Source organism: Globicephala melas, chromosome 19 (genome assembly GCF_963455315.2).
Source record: "Globicephala melas chromosome 19, mGloMel1.2, whole genome shotgun sequence".
Classification (NCBI taxonomy): Eukaryota; Metazoa; Chordata; class Mammalia; order Artiodactyla; family Delphinidae; genus Globicephala; species Globicephala melas.
The window spans coordinates 60,233,952-60,256,504 of NC_083332.1; the positions used below are offsets into that span (position 1 = coordinate 60,233,952).

At 49.7% G+C, this 22,553-nt stretch overlaps 1 protein-coding gene across 1 annotated transcript in view; it reads right to left on the minus strand.

Annotated features, from left to right (window-relative positions):
• C19H16orf95 (chromosome 19 C16orf95 homolog) overlaps window positions 1-22,553 on the minus strand; it is a 521,908-nt gene that overhangs the window by 53,177 nt on the left and 446,178 nt on the right. Inside the window, 2 exon segments of the mRNA XM_060289339.1 lie at window positions 894-1,038; window positions 22,163-22,373. The gene's annotated coding sequence lies outside the window, so the exon portion shown is untranslated.

Below are 22,553 nucleotides of genomic sequence, written 5' to 3' on the forward strand. Positions count from 1 at the left end.
GTATTTAAAGTTTTCAGTTGTTTCTGTTTTCTTTCTGTTTGTTTTGCTTCATTTAAAAATTATCCTAATAGGAGACAATCAATTTAAGTTCAGAATTATGACTCAAAATGTTCCAGTGAACATAGTTCTGGATTGTTGATGGAGTTCTGCAGGAAGAAAAAACACTGCCACTTTATCTACACAACGGTTCTCGTCTGGCATTGGACAGGGTTCTGTAATGATTTCATGACTGATGTGAAAATGTCACCTAGTCTTAGACATTTAAAATATATTACAGTGAGCTGTGTAAAAAGCAACGACGATGACAACAGTTAAGTTCCACCCTAAAAGCACGTTCCTATGCCGACAGATTAATTCCGGAAGTAACCCTGAGCTCAATGTTTCCAGAGGCAAAGCAAAGGATCTGTGTGGTGCGGTGACCAGGACAGCTCTTAGAAAAGTTTTTCCAACTTGTTTTGCAACCTGGGATCTTGTTATTCCTTTGTTGACTTAGCTGTTTTCACTAGATTTGAAAGTGGCCATTTCTGGCATCCCTCTCTTTCCACTCAGTATGGAAGCCAACCTCAGATACGGAAGTATCTCTTCCTAAACAGACATCCATGCTAGGCTAGGTTCACGGAGAAGTGGTTCGCAAGGGTGAGCCATGGCAACTCGTTATTTTCTCCCTGTGGTCTGGATTCCTGAGGAAAACTTTGACTCCTTTCTGATGCTTTTCCACCTTATTTACTTGGGGAAAAATGACAGAACACGTGAATATTCTGAACGTTTTCCAGAACGATTACACTTGCTGGTGAGCGACTCTTTCACGTTTCCGCCACATAGAACACCATGCCATCCCCCCAGCAAGCCCTTTCTGGGGGAAATCAGGAAGGCAACTCAGAGACCATGAATACCTCAACACGGTGCATTGTATTCCAACGAGGGAAGGACCGAGGACCTCTTGACCGTCCGTGTTTGCCTCAATTTTTTGGAACCATCTTGGAGTCTGCCTGGCTGAGTTTCTGTTCTCTGGTGCTTGTGGGCTGGCTGGCGTTGGCCCTGGTCAGGAGGAGAGCAGAAAAATCCTCAGGGAAAGTACAGGATATGACAGAAAACTGAGCTGGTGAATCAGGGGTGGGCTGGTCTCCATTGTGTCAAAAGTGCAAGAGTTCTAGAAGGCTGTGGGCAGGAAATGGCATTGCTGAGTCAGAGGAGAGGACCTTGCCCCGTGAGTCAGGACCCTCGACAGACACACCTTGGGGCGCAGACGTAGATGAAGCCCCGGAGACAGCCGCGGAGGGGTTAACGGAAAAGAGAACTCACAAGCTTGTTGAGTGTTACTGCGTCTCAAACCTCAGTGCATTCTAGGGAAAAAGATATCTTGAGATGCGGTCTTGGGCAGGTTCCCTAGAAGCAGACACTGGAGCAAGGTTGTGTGTGAAAGGGGTTGATTCGGAAAGTTCACAGGGAAGGCAGGCTGAGGAGGAGTGAGGAAGTGGGAGTGGGAAAGGAAGGAGGCCGGGCCAGGGTGAGGCTTCAAGCAAAAACCTCAGCCACTGGGGTTGCCTGCTGGGCAGCCAGTGTGCCCACAGGTGGTCAGGAGGTCGGAGGGCACGTGGGGGAGGTGCGGGGGCCAAAAGAGCTGACTGCGTGCTGCCCAACTCCATGCTGAGGCCATGTGGGAGTATTTACACCATGGGAATCAGCAAACGCTACAACTCAGGACTTTTTTGGAGAGCTATGCATTTACCAGCCTGGGTGGACCTACGACAACGTCTGGCACAGACACACCCAGCAGACGTTTACTGAGTAGTTCCTGTGTGGCAGGCTCAGGTATAAGCATTCCTCTACACATTAGCTCTGTAGTCCTCACAACGATCCCATGGAGAAAATACTATTTATCATCCCCATTTACGAGAGAGGAGACGGAGGCACAGAGACGGCAGGTGATTTGTTAAGGACACGTCAGCCCGTTCATAAGGGTGGAGCTGCAGCCAAAGCAGTAGAGCCCCAGAGTCTGTGCTCTTCAATATGCAATATTCAACCATGGAAAATATACAGGCTTGCGCTGCACAGAAGACTTTCCTTGACGATGAGAAGGCATACGTGTGGAGGTCATTCACCGCAACATGACTTGCCATTGCAAAATATGGGAAATTACCAAAATGCCCACACCTAGGAGATCCAGTTGAATAAACTATGGCCCATCCACACAGTGGAGCCCTACACTGCTGTAAAAAGGAATGAGAAGGTTTGATCCGGACTGATATGGGGCGATATCCAGGGAGCGATGTTAAGGGGAAAAAACCCTGAGTGCAAAACAGAATGCATAATGTGTCATATTTTTGCATATAATACATATTTATTTCGTACGTGTATCTCTCATGTACACAAATAGATATGTGTGTGTGTGTATGTGTGTGTGTGTGTGTGTGTGTGTAATATTTCCCCCTCCAAAAGACATGCAGGATGAATAAGCCAAAAATAATTAAGGAGATTGATTACCTATGGGGAGTGGGAACGGGTGAAGGATTACGGGAGGGAGTGGAACTTCCAAGTATGCATTTTTTGAATCGTTTTGATTTTTGGAACTAAGGTACTGTTAATATTTTCCCTATTTAAAAATTTAAATCCATGAGGATGGGGGAAACGTCTGCAAGGTTGTAGGTACACTTGCTTGTGTGGGCCCTCTTTGCAATGGCGGTCCTGGGCACGAGGGATTGTCACAATTCACTCACAGACGTGCCTACGGCTCGTACTGCTCTGAGGGAAGCCCCGTCACAAAGGCTACCACACGGCCCCTGGTGGCTGAGGGCATGGCTGCTGCAACAGAGGCCAGCAATGCGCTCCTGGGATGGCCACGTGTCAAGAAAAGGTTCCCAAAGCCCAGATTTGAGGGTGCTTGGAAACAGGGAATCATCCAGGAACTGACAGCATCCAGAGACGACTCTCTCCATGTTGCAGAAGACAGCTCTTAGGGGACGCCCGGGCGGCTATGTTCCTCGAGCAAAGAGTCTGGTCGTGACCCCCCAAACAGGGGTCAAGAGGTCACGGTGACGGGCTCTAGGTAAAGACCCTGGAGTTCAGCTTTTGCTCAGATCGGTGTTTGCTGTCCCCCTTTTTGTGCCAGATCCTCTCTCGTGGGGGCTGAAAGACTCGCTGGAGACGGGGCCAGGCGAGTCAGCAGATAAGAGAATGTGAACTTCCCTTCGCACTCTGAGCAGCCCAGCCAGGCCCTGCATTTCATGAGAACAGCTCTCTCTTGAGGTTTGTGCTAATTCCTTTTCCCAACTGGGCTGGGAATGCCATCAGACAGCTGCGCTGGTGTGGTCCAGGGTGTCTGCGTCTGTCCTGACAGCCACCGGAAAGCGCGCAAGTCCACAGACACAGGGAGGACATTTCGGGGACTGGCAGCCGTGTGAAATCAGAGCTCCGTGTTTAAGAAGAAGGGTCGCCTTGCTTGGTTGTCCAGCTCATTCTTGGGACTGGTTCTGATTTCACATCCCTGGTCACAGGGGCTGAGTCACCTTCTCATCTAATGTAGAGGGAAGAGCATGAGTTAGTGCAGACCAACCCTGTATGCTTGTCCTGGTTTCTTCTCTTCCAAGCTGTGTGACCTTGCAGCAGTCCCTTTCCTTCTCTGAACCCCAGATGATACAATGGAAATACTGCTATCTGCCTGCATCCAGGGCTAGACCAGGGTGTCTGCTGAAACCCCTCAACCACTTACCTCTCTGATAACAGCAGCTCTGGGAACTGAACCCAGTCTTGTCCATTCAAAGCCACCAGCCTTGCCTCCCGTCCCAGAAGTCCATGAGGTAAGTGGTTAAAGGTGCAGCTTCCATCTTACTTTGCCTTTTACTGAGCACCTGACTCAATCCCTCTGCCCCTCCGTCCTCTCATCTTTAAAGAAATGGGCCAATAATAGTCCTTTATCCAGGGGTTGATGAAAGACCAAATGTGTTGAAGTCTCAGAAAGGCACAAAGAATGTTGGCTGTTGTGGCCACGGTGCCTCTAGACGCACATCCGTGTGCTGAGTTCTTTCCTCCGATTAGCCCGAGGTCTAGGTCGGGAATAGTAAATCCAGGGCACACACTCCACCACGTCCACGGCAGATGTCACCAGTCGCTGGCCTCACGCTTCTCCACAGCCTGGGTGGAGCCTCACACGCCTCAGGCAGGCACGGCTAGTTGATGGCAGCTGGCGCGTGAGCCTCGCCGCCATCCACCGGTGTAGGCGAGCGCGGGCCTTTGATCTTCTGCGGGATGGTCTGCTTTGCATGGAAACTGAGGCCACCTTTGCAATCTGGAAGATATCCAGGCGCCTCTCACAGGTTCAAAAACAGACGTCTCCCTCCGAGGCCTCCCCAGATGAGGAGAGCCTCTGTTCCGTCCTGAAGGAACAGGGTCAGATGCTGCTCCCGCTGTCTGGGGTCAGGAAGAACCCTCTGGAGGGAAGGCAGGGCGTGTCAGTGTACAGGATGAGATGATTCAGGGAGGCCAGCAGTGGAGTACAGATCCGCGTTGCGCAGAGGAGGCCAAGGTTATGCAGCCAGTGAGCAGGGAGGGGCCAGGTGCCCCCCGCCTGAAACCGGCCTCCTTATCCCGGGGGCAGCTGCAGCGCTTCCCCGTGCTCTTACAGCTGTTTAGAGTCTGTAAAGCCGCTAATCCCCGGCCATGTGTCATTCCCAGCCAGTCAATGGGCCTCGCTTCAGCTCAAAGCTGAGAGGCCTGGCTCCCCCTCTGCACACTTAGTGTCCAAATTTCTGATTTAGTGGGAGAAGCCCAGCACGGCCCCCCGGTGCCTTCTCAACCAGAGCCAGCGTAGAAGGTGACAGAGACAAAAGGGCCTTAGGATGCATTTCAGACGGAAGGAGCGGAGAATCTCTTTTCAGCTTCTCCAGGGAAGATCTCAGAAAGAGCTGATCTCTGCTCACCCTCCAGGTGCCGGGACACCGCTAACCTTCACCAGGTAAACCTGGAATTCTAAACCTAAGACACAGCCAGAGGGGGGCACTCCTGCTGGGCAGAAGGTGCCGATGGGAAAACAATTTGAACCTTTTTAAGTTAAGCAAGTGGTTTATCTTTGGGTCTTAAATTCTGCAGTAAGTTCAGGATAGAAATGTGTTTCCTCCCAAACGAAGTCTGGTTTACAGTTACCTTGGGGGACAGTGGAAACTCAAGCCGAGCGGCCATGTCTATGCTTTGCTCATGTGCTGGACTCAATCAGGCCTGGGTTTAAATCCCAGCTTGGCCCCTGTTATGACTTGGGACACTTCTGTCCCTCTCTGAGCCTCAGTTTCCTCATCTGGGAGATGGGTGATTCCAGACCGCCAACGCCACTCAGTCATCCCAACCAGAATCTTCCGAAAGTGAAAGGTCCCATCAGGGGCATCCCACATGAACAGGGACCCTCTCAGGCAAATCGGGGCTGTTTTGGGAATCAGCACCGGGGTGAGCTCCAAGACTGTCACCTCGGGTTATGCACTCCTGTTCCAAAGTCCACGTCCTTTTGGACACCCACTCACAGCTCTGAAGTTTGTTTCTGTGGCAAGTGGCACAGAGAGGGAGGGTTGTCATCACTTCTGGAAACACAGGTGAGTTGACTCCGGAATAAAGAAATATTCCATTTTATTTCCGTGTTGCAGACGTGATGCTGGGCGCTTCCTTTGGTGAGGCTGAAGGGGAGCCGCTGTTGTCAGAGGCATCCAGGGGGTGTTTCGAGGACCCCCTCCCGGCCCTGCCTGCTTCCCTCGCCGGAGGGGCCCTGGGACACGGGAACCATTGCCAGGCAGTGAAGGCTTGCTGACGGCTGTCTTCCCTCAGGCTCTTTCCTGACGTTTCTCCATCACCATCTCTGAAGCCACCCGTCCTTTTCAGGAAAAAGAAAAAAAACGCAGTAGTCTGACATTCCAAGAAACCCCAGAAGGAGGAATGTAGAAAATCAAACAGGCTGGTCCCCATCCAGCGGTTCCTCCGGGGAGAGAAACGATTTCGCACGCTAATGGCCGGGCCTCCGACGCTGACATTTTCTTGCAATGTACTTAAGTCCGGTTTGTTTTGCTTTCTGTCTCCACAACAATTACCAAGATTTATTTTTTATTGCTTCGGTTCACGCTGCCAGGACCACACTTCCTTTTTCTCTTTAAAGGAACAGCCATACTGAGCGGAGGGGCCTAGGAAGTGAGCATTTTCAATCGCAAAAATGAAAATAAACAAGGCTGCTTGCCTCTTCTGGAGACGGCCGGCCGCTTCCCCCACGCTCGGGGCCAGAGGGGCTTCTGGCTCTTCTCTGCTTGACACACGGCTTCACCCAGCGACTCGGCGGCAGCGCTCCGCGAGGCGGGTTGTCACAGAGACGTCCTCCCCCGCCAACGGGCTCCTCAGAGGAACCCCGGGCACTCAAAAGGCACTTGGTTCTCAGCCGCGGGAGACTGGGCTCCTTGTGGGGTGACAGGGACGAGGTTGGGGGTGCGTCTTTCTCAGAGTTGATGTGGTTTTCCAAGGTGATGGTTTGGAGCTGGGGGACCCCTGTGAGTGTCCAGGTTGTCTGGGTTGGGCTTGTCTGTGTCTTCCCTGCCACGTGGTGATGTGGGGCCATTCCAGCAAGGGCGGGGAGAGAACCGGCGTGTGTGCGTCTCCGCTCCTCGAGGTCCTGGAGGTGTGACCCTGGGAAAGTTACTCACCCTCTCTGAGCCCCAGTTTTGTCACTGGAAGCACCTGCCTCCCTGGGCAGCTGTGAGGACCCCCTGAGACCATGGATGGAATGGGCTTGCACAGCCTGGCAGGGGTACCTGGGTCGGCTGCATAATGGCCCCATCTTGAGATGGGAGATGATCCTGGATTATCCAGGTGGGTCCCAGGTAGCAACAGGAAGGGCCTTATAAGAAGGGGGCAGGAGGTCAGAGTCTGTGACGATGGAAGTGGAGGTTGGAGGGATGCGGGGCAATGAGCTGAGGGATGCAGGCGCCTCCAGGAGCTGGAAAAGGCAAAGGAGTGACTCTCCTCTGGAGCCTCCAGAAGGAACCAGCCCTGCGACACCTTCACTTGACCCGGTGAGACCCACGTCAGTTTTCTGACCTCCAGACTGTAAGAGAACACGCGTGTTGTTCTAAGCTGAGTTTGTGGTCATTTGATACAGTAGCCCAGGAAGTGAGCACGCAGTGCTGGACCGCTGCTGTCACATCACTGACGGTGGTGATGAGCCTCTTTCCCAGGGCTGTCTCTCAGGTTCCATGTGGGCCTCCAGTGCCCTGAGGCTACACGTTTGTCTGTTCATTCATTCATTCATTCCTGGGAACCCAGAATCTGCTGAGACTCTGCTGGGGCCGACATCTCGGGTGCCCCCTGCCCTTCACTCTCCACCTTGGGCCCGCTCCTAACCCAGAGCCAGAGTTATCCTTCAAAACCAGGTCAGGCCACCCCTGTCCCTGCTTAAACCCCAGAGCCTGAGTCACCGTCTTTCCTGTGCCTTGTGGCGTTCAGCCCCTTCTGCCCTCCCTCTGGCTCTGCCCCCTGTCCCAGGGCCGTGGTGCCGGCCGCCACCCCTCAGTGCACTGTCTTCCCCGGGGGGGCACCTACCTCACTGCCCCCCTTCTTTGGGTCTTTACTCTCGTATCACCTTCTCGACAAGACCCTCCCTGACCACCCTCTCCCCTCCCCTGCTCTCCCCCCATAACTTATCAACACCTGTTTTTTCCTCTTACATTTGTGTTTCTTGCATCCCCTGCTGGAAATAAGCTCCCTCAAGGCAGAGGTTTTCACCCACTTGTTCCCTGTCGTGTCCTCAGTGCCTGTACACAGCAGGGGTTCAATAAATATTTGTGGAATAAATGAATGAATATCGGGGTTTAGACCTGATTCCATGCAGCTCCTCAGCCTTGTCTGGGGTCTCACCATCTCACGTTCTACTTGCATTGGCTGCGTGCTGTTCCACACACAGCCCTCACTCAAGCCTCTGTGATTTGGCACAGGTGAACCTTTTCTCTGCCTGGTGAACTCCTACTCTTCCTTCAAAACCCATCTCCTTTGCAGAGTTTCCTCTAAATCTTTCATCCCAGGCTGCTTGCCTCTCCCTGTCTTGTGCATTTCTAAAGTACTCTGTGCTTCCTTTCATCGGAGAACTTATTGATCAGAGTTTTATTTTTTTAAACACATCTCTTTCCCTGATCAGACTGTTAAGGTGAATCTTCCTTTTTAGTTTCCTGCACCATTTATCAGAGTCCCTGACACATATAGGTGAACAGAAACAGTGAATGAATGGATGGATGGATGGATGGATAGATGGATGGGTACAGACACCTTGTCTCACTTGACTCTGGGTCTCAATCATTGAGTGCAATTTTTGGCACATAGTAGGTGTTTAGGAAAATCTCCTGTCCATAAGGACAGGGATTTGTGTCTGTTTCGTCCTAGAGCAGCGTCTGGCTCGTAGTAGGAGCTCAGTTACGCTTGATGAGTGACTAAATTCGGGGGCCCTGCTTCCATCAGCTCTCTCCCAAAGGCGAATGATGGGCCTGGGGCTGCAGAAGGGGAAGGAACCTCTAGCTGCTCTGGGGCCTCTCCCTCCAGGCTCGCTCACACACACACACACACACACACACACACACACACATGTTCACATGAATCAGAACACGTTTCACATGGAGAGAGCGGGAGAGGTCTCTGTGTCCAAATCCCCCCCTTTTAATAAGGGCACCAGTCATGTTGGATTAGGGCTCACCCTAAAGACCTCATTTTAACTAATTACATCTGCAACAAACCTATTTCCAAATACGGTCACATTCCAAGGCACTGGGGGTTAGGACTTCATCATACGAATTTGGGTGGGGGGGACACAGTTCAACCCATGACACCCTCCCTGACATGGACACCCCCTCCTTCCATCACCGCCATCACAGACAGCACCTTCCTCTGAACTTTCTGAGCATTTTTTACATTCTTCTTTTTCTACATTTGCCATAAATTTAAACCCCATGAAGACAGGGGGTTTGGTCTTGTTTGTACACTGCCGGGTCCCAGCACTCCCCAGATAGTGCCTGGTGCATAATACGGGCTCAATAAATGTTTGCTGAGTGAATGAACAAGAGACCTGACTCCCAAATCCTTCGTTAGACTGTGCACCCACCCAGGGCAGGGACGTGGCAGCTTTATCTGGGCAAACACTCAGTGAATGCTTGGGAAATGGAATCAGATTTTGGTCCAGCGGCGAAATTTCCTGTGACTCAGTAAATCACTTTAACTAATGAAGGAATAACAATCCCAGAGGAACAGAAGTTTCAACTATGCAGATTATTTCTGAGTTTTTAAGAAGTGTCTCTTCAAAGAAATAAGTCCCTGGGGACTGCTGGCTCTCCATAAAGCCTGACTTTCCACTCGCTTAAGTAGCTCACTTTGGCCCTGAGACAAGATCCAGTTGGTGGTTTTTAATAAATAATGTTTTCTGTGTTACAAAAGCAAAATTGAGAAAATTTACAGAAGTACAAGGAATTAAGAAAAAATAACCCATCAGCCACAGACAACCAGATTGTTAATATGTCACTGTATTTCTTCCTGGTCTTTTTTTATATGTCTATTTTTATATGGTGATAAATTTAAGTGCGATTGGGTTGCTGCTTCAATTACACAAAATCCATCTTGACAATATCCTCCAGTTTCCACACAATTCGAAAACCCCAGAGGCGAGAGTCTGGATGGGGCTGGAGGGAGGGGGTGGGGAGGGGCTGAGAGCTTGGGTCTGGGGTGGGAGCGACAGGGCGCAGCTGGTCCTGGGCAACGTTGTTCCCGGAATCCCAGTCCTTGAATGCCCACGTGGACGGCACTATTGAGATGGATGTAAAACAAGGACAAACACAGCGCCATAAAACCCATTTCCTGGCCTGGGCTCCCAGTTCATCTGCAACTTGCACTTTTCCAATTACAAGGCCCTCCTGGAGCACGGGTGGGAAAGTGAGGCCACTTCCCACCAAGCGAGCGGCTCCAGGTCGGCTCGGATCTCGGACAATGCCGTGGGTATTTTGGAGGGGAAATGATACATCCCCACGGCCGAAAGCAATGGGGCCGATTCAGGCTTTGTGGTGGCCGCTGATGTCATTTCAGAGAAAGAGCTAAAAAGCTGCTTTGTTTTTCAGACTGTGTTTCTGAAATTGTCTTCTTTAAAAAAAAAAAATTCTGATTTTATCCCAATGTGGATGTTCCAAACCCCAAACCTCTAATCCAGGCCTGCTTGAAGGCCCCTGCCCTGGGCCGGTGCGGGCGCCAGTGGGAAACGCAGAGGTCACCCAGTTCAGTCTACCGCAGGGCTCGCTGCCGGGACCCTCGTTTGCTGCTGGCCTGTTGGGGGGCCCGCGAATGGATGGAGGGCGGGGAAGCCAGAGAGAGAGGGACATGTGTCTTCTCGCAGGCTGGCGTGGCTATCCAAGAATGCCACAGCGTGTCTTCCAAAGTTCTGCCTTCCGCGAGTGCGGGGGAGGCTCACCCTTGGCTGACATGCTGGGAACGCTGTCGGGCTGGCACTCGAAGCCGGATAAAGAGGAGAGCAGGACAGGAGAGACCAAGCAAAGGCCCCGCCTGCATGGCTGGGGGGTGGAAGGGGTTAAAACAGGGCTCCTCCCAGCCAGAGCGCCCCCTCCGTGACCCCCTCTGGTCTGCCCAGTCTCCCGCGCAGGAAAGGACCAGCACGGCCCCCCTTCACAGTCCCGGAATGTGACATTGCTGTCTGGCGGGTGGAGTATGGTTGACCACTAACTGGCCAGGTCAAAATTGTGCTGGGTTGCCAGGTACTGAGGCCCTACTGTGTGGCTAAGTTCAGCTCCAGGGCCGTCCTATGTGCCATCTCAGTCGATCCTCACGGCAACGCCGTGGGTGATCCATTTTACAGATGGAGAGATCGGTGCTCAAAGAGGTAAAGGCCACCCCATGGGAAACAGCAGAGCTGGGATTCACGCCTGGGGCTGATGGCTTTTCCTAATTCCTGTACCGCACTGCCTTTAAGTAAAGGATGCCACGGGGGGTTGATATGCCCAAAGATATGCTGACATCCTGACCTCTGGTAGCAGTAAGCAGGACCTTATTTGGAAAAAGGGTCTTTGCAGATGTGATCAAGGATCTTGAGATGACACGCGTCCTTATAAGAGACAGAAGGGGAGGTGACACAGGCACAGAGAAGAAGGCTGTGCGGAGACGCAGGCAGGGCTTCGGTTCTGCACATCTCTGCTTCTCCCAGGACTGCTCAGAAGGCTGCCTTACAATGCTCACTCTACTGGTGGAAACCCCGAGGCCCTCAGAAATTCGGACGCTCACACCAGGCATGGGCTGTGTGCCAGTTACGAACGCTAGCTGTGTGACAAGCCGCCCCCAACAGTAACATACTAACGCAACAACAGTCCCGGCAGCAGCTCAGTCAGGGTCTCTCACGCGGGTGCACCTAGACGGGGGCTGGTCGGGGTCGCCTCGTGGGTTCAGCACACCCTTCTCTCTCTGTCCCCCAAACCCCCCCTCCCCATTGTGTCCCCCCCGGCCCGGCCACCCCCAACCCTCTCGCCAGCTACATGTTAGCCATAGAGTGACTGGCCATCTGGGCATCTTAAGTGTCCGTCAGAGATTCCCGCAGTGTCCCAAGATAGAGCAGCAGAGGCTGCCTGGCCTTTTCTAACGCACCTGGGGAGTCACACAGAGCCACGTCTGCCATGTGCCATTCAGGATGCAGCACCCCCCAGACGAAGACCGTCACAGAAAGCCTGGCAGCTTGCAAGTCCTCCCTGACTTGACGGCCAATCCTGGCCCCCTCCGGCTCTCCCACGCTGGCTCCTCTGGACACTCTCCTCCTCTGTGTCTCCCTCCTCTGCTCTCCAGCCCCCCGGACGCAGGGGTTCACATCGTGCCCCGAGAATGCCAGTGAGGACGTTCCCACCAGGGAGCAGGGCCAGCTGTTTTGGCTTCGGAGGCCCCGGCTCCACAGGGGCCTCGTGCCCTCACACCCCCCGTCCTCCCCGGCCATGTGAACACAACTGCCTCCCAGGGAAATACCTGTGATGGTATTTGGACAAATGCCCGTGATCTGAGCTCTTCCTGTGACATGGCCACAGAGCTGTCAAACTTCTGAAGCAATACTTTCATAACTGAAGTGTATTTCGGGGGCTGGAAATGTAAACTTCAGTGCTAGAGCAGGCGTGGCCATGGACTCAGCCCTAATGGGACAAAATCACAGGCTGTGGATTTCTACCACAGGTTTATATTTTTAACATTTACAACCAATAAACATTAGCTCCAGCATCAACATAAGAAAAGGAAGACCATAAATCCTTCCTCTCCAGTAGTAAAGGGAACGGAGTCCCAGACCGTAACGCTCGCTGTCATATTTTAATAGCAACTGTTCGCAGACTCTTGCCCCGCGCCAGATTCTGGACTAAGCTCTTTGCATTCATCGTCTCATTGGGTCCTTAAACAACCCTATTACTATTATTCTTCCCATTTTACAGAGAGGGAAATTGACGCTTTGAGACGGATAGTCGCTTGCTCAAGGTCATATGTTAGCAAAGGGCAGAGCCAGGGCACGAACACCCGCGTCACTAAATGAATACTGCATTCAAATCCCTGTCACGGAAGCTGTAAGGGGGCAGAGTACTTCAGAATCTACGCACGGGCATTTACCGAAGTATCTGATTGGAATGCTCCGCCTTCGAACAAGTTGATCGTCACATGAAACTCGGAGGTACTGGGGCTGAGGGGGTTTGACAAAATTGGGAGCTAGTAGATGGCTTTGTCCTGGACCTCAGCCCTAGACCAGGGACAAGTGAGGTATTGTCTTAGGGGATTCCTTAGGCACAGGGGAAGCAAGAAAAGGCAAGGAGATGCTCCTTCTGTGGAGAGAGATTCTGAACAGGAAACAATAGAGAAGACCAATGATCCGCAAAGCTGGTTCTTTGAGAAGATCAATAAAAATAATAAACATCAGATAAACAACAAGGTCCTACTTATAGAACAGGGAGCTATATTCAATATCCTGTGATGAACCATAATGGAAAATAATATGAAAAAGAATATATATATGTATATATTTATGTATATGTACAGTCACTTTGCTCTATTGCAGAAATTAACACAACATGGTAAATCAACTATACTTCAATAAAATTTTTTAAAAAGCAATGTCAAACTAAATAAAAAACAAAACTCAAGTACAAAAAAAAAAAAATGATAAACATCTAGCCAAGCTGATCATGAAAAGGAGAAAAGACACAAATCACCAGTATCAGAAATGAGAGCATTGACACCACTACAGATCTTACAGACAACTTGGAAAAAGTGGACAAATTGCTTGAAAGACACAAACTACCAAAGCTAACTCTAAAAGAAACAGATGATTAGATAGATAAGAGCGCTCTCTATTAATAAAATTATATTCGTAGCTAGAAACCCTCCCACAGAGAATACTCTAGGCCCACAGGGCTTCACTGGTGAATTCTGTCAAACATTTAAGTTGAATAATTATCTCAATTTTACCCAAACTTTTCTTAAAAAGCGAAAAGGACTCAGTTAACGAATCAGCAGTATTACCCTGGTACCAAATCCAGACAAATTTTAAGAAAAGAGAACTACAGACGGATATTCTTCACGAACATGGAAGCAAAAATGCTAAACAAAATTTAGGAAATCAAATCCAGTGATATAAAAAAAGGAGAACGCATTGTGACTAAGTGAGGTTTGTCCCACGAAGGCAAGATTAATTGATTAGAAAGTCAATGTAATTCATCATATTAACAAACTAAAACAGAAAATCATACGATCATCTCAATAAAGATAGGAAAAACGTCTGACAAAATCGAACACCCGTTCCTCATTAAAAAAAAAAAACTCTCAGAAAACAATGACTAGAAGGAAACCTTCTTCCCTTGAAAAATACAAACTATCACAACCTCACCATACACCAAAGTTAACTCAAAATGGATCACAGATCTAAACGTAAAACCTAAAACTATAAAACTTCTGGAATATAAGGATAAAACATCTGTGACCACGTGTTAGGCAAAGATCTCTTAGATTTGTCATAATCTATAGCTTTTACATACACGTGATCTGTGCATGAACAGTGTGAAATTTTGAATTGCATTAAAATTCAAAACTTCTGCTTTCAAAAGACTCTGTTAAGAGAATTGAAAGACAAGCTCTATCATGAGAGAAAATATTTGAAAATCATAGATCTGATAAAGGACTTTTATTCAGAATATATAAAGAACTCTCAAAACTCAATCATAAGCAAACAAGCAACCTGGTAGAAAAATGGGCAAAAGATCGGAACAGGCACCTCACCAGAGAAGATCTATGGGTGGCCAAGAACCACATGAAAAGACGCTCTGCATCATTAGCCATTCGGGAACTGCGCCTAAAAGCCACAGTGAGGTACCACTGCATACCTGGGAAGACAGCCACATTGAAGATGGACCACACCTGTGCGGGGTCTTCCTCAGCTCGTTGCTGGTGAAACCTGGTGGAGTTTCTGGAGGTAAAAGCCATGAAACCGTGGATGTGCCCTAAGCCTGCAGCCCTGGGAGTTTCTCATGCTCACAGCAGCCCACACTCAGCCTCCAGCAACTTGTCATTTGAACAAAATGTTCCTCCCAGTTTACGGCTCCTGCAGCTCCCGTTGCAAGGAAGTACATGGTACTTACGACCTTCTGATGGTTTGCCCTTTGACCCCAATTCTCTGACGTGTCCGAGAAAAGTCATCGATCTTCAGGTTGTTCAGGATTTTTCTTGTGGTAAGAATGGAAGTGATGCCGAGCTGTTTACATGCCAAAGCTGAAACTGAAAGTCAGGACAACCACTTTGGAGAACAGTTTGGCAATGTCTTAAAGAGTTAAACATACAGCTGCCACACGATGTGGCCATTCCACTCTTAAGTATGTATCCAAGAGAAATGAAGGCAAATGTAGGTAGCAGTTTTGTTTATAATAACCTCAAACTGGAAACAACTGAAATGTCCATCAACGCATGAATGGATAAGCAGAATTCTGTTATATCCACATAATGGAATATTACTCAGCCATAAAAACAGCAAAAACTATTGGTCCCTGCTACTGTACATCAACTATAATTAAATAATTAAAAAAATAATTTAAAAAATTAAGATAATTTAAAAAAAAACTATTGAAACACGCTACAACATAGATGAATCTCGGAAGAGCTGCCAAATGAAAGAAGCTACGCAAAGAAGAGTACATAGTTTATGACCAGAGACATAAAATTCGAGACATCTATAGGGACAGGAAGCAGATGGATCACTGCCAGGGGATGAGGCACTGCTGGGTGGAAGCAGGAGGGAGGGATGGTACAGGGGCATGAGGGACATTTAGGGGATGACCGTGGTGATGGCTGCACAAGCACGTACACACGCCAAGACTTACTGAATGGTTCACTTTAAACGTGCAATTTATTCCATACCAATTATACCTCGATTAAGCTCTTTAAAAAAAGAGTCTGAACAAAGAAATATTGCCCTATTAGAGATGTTTTTCTTTTCTAAGAGGGAGGGCCATTAGAAACTGCATCTAATCTAGACATTAGAGATTTTCAGCTGTGATTCTTGAAGCCTGAGGCAGAATATGATTTGCAAAGACGGCCACCACTGTGTCTCATGCCCAGGTGCTCTTACACGTGACCTGCCTCTATAATGCTGTCCCCTCCCCTTGAACCTCGTGACCTTGTGACCGCCAGTAGAAAGGAGTGGAGGAAACACTGCATGATGTCCGAGGCTAGGTCACAACAGGTCATGCAGCCTCCACCCGGTTCTCTGGAAACGTTTCTTAGGGGAAACTGGCCACCAAATAAGCATTCTGAGCACACAGAGACCCCCATGCTGGAGAGGCCACGTGTGGGCACTCTGAGCGACAGTCCCAGCTGAGGGTGCAGCCAACGGCCACCATCGACCTCCAGCCATGTGAATGGAAGACCTGGGATGTCCAGGCCAGGGGGGCCATCAGCTGCCTGCAGCCCAAGCTGACACCTGGCTGCACCCCCACGGTAGACCGCGGGGGAACTGCCCAGCTGAGCTGCTAAATGCCTGATCTGCAAAATCGTGAACAAAATAAAAGGGCTTTTGTTTGATACCAGCTTGTTCTGGGGTAGTTTGTTACAGGGCAATAGTGGCGAGACTGGACCCTGTCAGGGATCACCGTACAGCGGGCAGAGGGCAGAGGATCTAAAGGGGTGGGGGCTCTGGGACATTTGCTCAGATAAGGACGACTTTGACTGGTTGAGGAAAAGGTCCTCTGATCCAGCCCAAGCCCTTCACCTTGGAGATCAGGTTACAGAGGAATGGACAGAATAAAACTAAGTTAGGACAGTTTATATGGCTAGTAAGCGGATGCGCTGGTTCTCACAATTGAACCTTACAACTCCGAGTCCAGGGCTCCAGCCTCAGCACTTCACCCACCCATTGGGCCATGGGTTAACCCCCAGGTCAGTGCGGTACTCTTTTAACGGACCCACTATCATCTCAATAATATAGACTTCAAAAAAAAATGCAAGTTGTTGATCTTCCAAAAGCAAATCTATTTATTAGAGTAGCGTCATCAGCCCTTGTATTTATGAACTTTCAATGCTGATTTGAGAGAGCTGCTTTTAATCCAGCAGATTATTCCCACACGTGTGTAATGTGTGACTATAACTTTGTTTTTAAAACATTACCTAGGGAAGCACATCTTTAAGAAAGTTGTAGAAAGAACACAGCGCTCTCGCCCACATATATTTCGTTCCAGTTTCCACCTATGCAGTGCTGGCAGCTCCTTTGAGCATCTGCTGTGTTACCTGTTCCCTTCCTCCCCTGTAATGCCAGGGACTTCGGCAGGCCAGTAAGCCACAGTCGGGAATGCATTCAGAGACCATTAGTACAGGAAGCAGGGTGAGATCCAAAGAAACCATGAGCCAGTGAGTTGGAAAACACTCCATGAAAGGCCTTTTCAGCCTGTTTCTTTCAGGAGGAGTTTGTTTTTGGATTAAAGGCGTTTATTCAGGTATTCACAAATACCCAGGCTCTGCACCAGCTGGAGAGTGGAAACCCGTCCGTCATGATCAATTGCTGTGCAGGGGACTGGCATGTTCCGACTGGGGAATACACGGATGAAAGCGGCGTAATTAGGTGACACGCCTTCAAAGGAGATGAAAGGCCCAAAACATCCTCAAAAACGTAGGCAAAAATATACCCTGAAATCACTACTTTCTTTATTTTGGATGTAGCAGTTCCAATTAAAGGCTGGGTGTCAACGGCATGGAATGCAGCAGTCTTGCACTGGGGTTCTTTCATTCTTTTTCTTTTTTTCTTTCCTTGCTGGGGGAAGAAAAATGATGAAGTGTCATTCCTATATTTCCTCCACTCCATTGGCAAGTGGTGTAAATTCCTCCCTCCTTAAAGGAACCTTAGACTAAGTTGATGCTTTCATGGCCTTCCACTCGGGGAGGAGAGGGGATGAGAGGACCAGGAGCTAATGGCACAAGTATCTGACAGCCCCCACCCCGTCCATCAAATTTTTCTCTGAGCTTTCTGAATGGCTCATTTGTATTCTCAACTCCTTTGCTTAAAAAACAGGGTCTTTTCTCTGTTTATATTGCTAAGAAAACACACAAAGTTCCATAATCTTCTTGCAAGCTCCTTTTCCTTAGACAATTCTTATTCTCTGATTTTGTTAAATTCGGGAGACTGGCAGGTTCTGATGATGAGGGAGTTCTGTAGCTGGGGGATCGATCCATCTACTCCCCTCCGCTGTTCATTTTCAGATGAGAAAATGGAGCCCCAGTGAGGTTGGGTGTCTTCCTCCGAGCAGCAGGACTAGAGGCAAAAGAGAAATTTGGGGGATTTCGATCCCCACGTGAGTGCTCTCCCCACTGTTCAAACTATTCCTTTTCCGTTTGCCTGTATTTTTAATCCTTTAATGGTCACACTCTGACTGCGTTTGCAGCACTCATTAACACATATTTAAATAATTATGGGAAAATCCGCGTTTTATGCATCCTTAAGCACTTTGCCCTCTGGGTTTCTGCAGCTGGATCGCGGAGCTTCAGCGATTTGGCACACTGTAATGGGCGCTCTGACGGCCTCTTCTCCCGTGTGGTCTTCAAGCAGCCGCAGAACACCTGCCTTATTGAGCCCCGGGTCTCCAAGATGCTCGCACAAACACTTGGCTTTTTCTTTTTCTTCTCTCTCTCGCTCCCCCTTCCCTTTCCTGCCTGAATTCGAGGGTGCAGGATGAATGTGCTATTGAAAGGCCATTTTGACAACACCACTAAATATGGATTCCTCTTGGTTGCCAGGATTTCTCCAGTTTAGATCGGGGCTGCACGGAAGGGGATGGGAGGGTATTCATTGCCAAGACAGTCGTTATAGATTGAAGTAGAAAACATATATATATATATATATATATATATATATATATATATATATATATATATCTCCTGAGGTAGAAGACGTAAGTATATAGGTATATATAGATAGACAAATATGTCTTCTTTGTCTGTGTGTGTGTGTGTGTGTGTATCCAAACGTGGAATCACACTGTCGTGTGCTGTTGTAGTAGAACGTTATATTATGCTCATTTTCCTTGTCAATACGCCTAAAGTTAATGGCATAATATTTCATCATATGGAGGAGCCATCAACTTCAAAACCAAGTGTCTGCTGATGGACAAACAGAAATTTAGTTTGTTTATTTAATTTTGCTATTATTGACAGCATTTGATAGACACCTTCGCATACATACGCACCTTTTCAATCTGGTCTGAACACTTACTGGGGACAAATTCCTACAATGTTGTCCTATAAACGTCTGCACGTTTTAAATGCTGACCCATATTGCTCTTATTGGGGTACAGTTGCTTTACAATGTTGTGTTAGTTCCCACTGTACAGCAAAGTGAATCAGCTATACACACACATACACCCCGTCTTTTTGGATTTCCTTCCCGTTTAGGTCACCACAGAGCACTGAGTAGAGTTCCCTGTGCTATACAGTAGGTTCTCATTAGTTATCTATTTTATACATAGTATCAATAGTGTGTATATGTCAATCCCGGTCTCCCAGGTCATCCCACCCCCTTCTTTCCCCCTTGATATCCACACGTTTGTTCTCTACGTCTGTGTCTCTATTTCTGTTTTGTATATAAGATCGTCTATACCAATTTTTTCAGATTCTACATATATGTGTTAATAAGCGATACTTTTTTTTCTGACTTACTTTACTCTGTATGACAGTCAAAAAGACACCTGCAACCCAGTGTTCACTGCAGCACTATTTACAATAGCCAGGACACGGAAACAACCTAAATGTCCATCAACAGAGGGATGGATAAAGAAGATGTGGTTCATATATACAATGGAATATTACTCGGCCATAAAAAGGAACGAAATTGGGAGATTTGTAGAGACGTGGATGGACCTAGAGCCTGACGCATACTGCTCTTAAGAAAGGTGGGGGTGATTGAGAATTCCATCCCCTGTGTTAGAGGATGCCCACTCCCCCCTGCCTTCACCAGCACCGTGTCTGGTCATTAAAAGCAGTCTTTGCCCATGAAATTTTGAAATGTCCCATCGACAGAGGAGGTTAGAATGGAAGGGTGAGGAGGGCCTGGGCTGGGAGGGGGTGGGCAGGGGCGCTTGTGGAGAAACTGGGACTCTCGTGCACGGCTGCGGGAGATGGTGCAGCCACTGTGGAAAACAGTACGGCAGTTCTTCAGAGAATTAATAAAATTACTATACGACCCAGCAATTCCACTTCTGGGAGTACACTCAAAAGAACTGAAAGCAGGGACTCAGACACTTATACACCCACGTTCATAGCAGCATTATTCACAAGAGTCAAAAGGCGGAAGTAACCCAAGTGTCCATCGACAGATAAATGGATCAACAAGACGAGGTCCATCCACACGATGGAATAGTATTCAGCCTTAAAAAGGAACGAAGCACTGACACCTGCTACCACATGGATGAACCTTGAAGGCATTACGCTAAGTGAAAGGAGCCCATCACCAAAAGATAAGTATTGCATGATTCCACTGATACGAGGCACTAGACTAGTTAGACTCATAAAGACAGAAAGTAGAACGGTGGGTGCCGGGGGTTATGGGGAGTTAGTGTTTAACGGGGACAGAGTCTCAATTTGGGAAGATGGACAAGTTCAGAAGACGGATGTGGTGACGGCTGCACAACAATGTGAACGTACGTAACACCACTGAACTGTACACTTAAAACAGGTTAAATGGTTAAGTTTTATGTTGTGTCTGTTTTACCGTAATTAAAGGAACACCTGACAGCAGTAGCACCCACGAGGGGCGCCTCCCTCACTACTTGGGGGCCCCAGAGTGAGGCATTTGGGAGCCCCGCCCCCAGAGGACCAGTGATGAAAGGAGGCCCTTAGAGTGGACACAGGGTGGGGGGCTGTGCCCGGTGCACCCAGTGCAGGGGCGGCCCTGTCCCATCCATGCAGGCCCAGGTGCCATCTTCGGGAGCCAAAGGTCACCCAGGGGACACGCTCCCGCAGAGAGGCCACCGCACTGCCAGCGTGTCAACACGTCTGCACTCAAAGGCACTGGTGGAGATAAGAATGCAGAAGAGGTGTAACCTAAGTGTCATCTGAAAGCTACCAGGGGCTTAGCTGCACTTCAAAGACGACACAGGGCGGGGCCCAGAGACAGCCAGCGCGCAGACAATGCGGTGGGCCAGTGATTGTGACTTATCGTGTTCCACCGCTGGCGGCGGCTGGCGTGTGAAAAGGTGGCGGGACCTCTCCGTGGGGCTTTACGGGGATGGTAACTGATAAATCCCAGGAAGGGTCAAGCGAGCTCTGAGCGGGAAGGGACACCTTGTCCCCAGCAGCAGCTGAAGTCTTGAGCCCCCGATTAACTGATTAACCACAGTGAGAAGAGCCGGGAACACAAGGAGACTCAGGCAGCCCCAGGCGGGAGGCGCGCAGTGTGCCCACGGAATTTGACTCGCATTCCAGGAAGATGAATGAAGGCGGAGAATCTAACTCCCCCAAGTCTGGGTTACTTTAGTCCAAATTAAGAAAAAACCCCAAGTGCCTGAAAGTTCCCTGTGCTAGCAAACACGACGCCTTCTCCGCAAATGGCCGAGGAAACAGGATTCCCACCATTTGGTGCTAGTTTCGTTTCAGGAGGAGTGGGTTGGGGGGGAGGGCAGAAAAGAGCGCATTGCATACCTTCCGTTGGCCTCCGGGGTGGGGGTCAGGAAAGGGGGGCCGGTAGGGGCCTGAGGTGAGAGGGAGCTGGTGTAGGAGGGATACACTCCCCTTCCCTGTGGCGGAAGCACAGGGTGGGGAGTGCAGGGGGATGGGAAGTGAGCCCAATCACAAATTATTTGGGTCTTTACTTGAGGACCGCAAGAAGCCCTGGGATGGTTTCAGAAGAGACGGTGGGTTCCACGGCTCAGGGTCACGTCTCAGGCTCAGCAGTGGGGAGTGCGTTGCATTGGGTGGGGCAGGGAGGCAGCTGTTGGGGCGTCCGGGGCGAGCTGATGCTGCGCGGACCAGGGGAGTGGCCGTGAGGACCCAGAGGTGAAAGGAACTGGGTGAGGTTTAATGGGGTTCTTAATGAGCTTTTCCTAAAGTACTTTATCACAATTTTTTTTTTTTTTTTTTTTAGCCAGCTTCTGCATTCTGTCTTAGAAAAGAGGTGACATAATTTGTATGGCGGGCATGATCTGGGAAAGGAGACGGAGGGAGCGTGCAGAAGCAGAAAAACCAAAGACATGGTTGGAGGCTGTTTCCTCTGCCAGAGCTGTCATGACTGTGGGAATCTCACTGACCGCATCACCTCCACTCTAGCGTAGAAAATAGCAGAGAGCCGGCACCCAGTGTCAGGAGGCATCAGAGTCCAGAGTCCTCTTTACTGCTGGCGAGCCGGGGCTGCCTGACCCTGACGTTGCCTGCCGGTTGCAGGCACAGACGTCCGTGGCGCCCGAGCCTGGACGCCCCCATTGCTCACGTGTTAATGCAGAGCTCTGGCCCTTAGCCTGTGCAGTCTGGTGGGTGCCAGGATGACCAACCGGGTGAGCCGCCCGGGATGGCATAAGTCCAGCATGTGCCGCCCAGTCTGCTCCATCGGCAGAGCAAGTAGACACCCCAATATGGAAACGTGGGGATGGAAAGGCAGGGGGCCCCCAGAGGGGCCATGACTTACCTTGGTGATTCAGATCAGCAGGGGTACGCTGGCGGCTGCGCATCTGCATGGGTCGCAGGCTCCAGGCGGCAATTTAGGGACACAGCCCGGGATGCGTGGCCGGGGCCTCGGGTGGGGCCCATCGCCCGTCTGATCCCAGTGTCGTCTGGAGTAGGACGAGTGGGTGGCCCTTCCATGGTGAAGGTCAGGGTCAGTTTTAAACCCGCTGAGTCTGCAGTAACAGAGGTATCGGAGGAGACCTGTCCGAGGCCCAGAGGAGCAAAGAGCAGAGCCCAGGAAGAGCCCAGGAGCGAGACTGGCTGGAGATGCAGATTCAGATTCATCGGGAGGCTGACAGGAAGGCAGCTTGGATGCTGGGATCAGAGCCTGGCTCCAGAGCCCCACTCCGCCA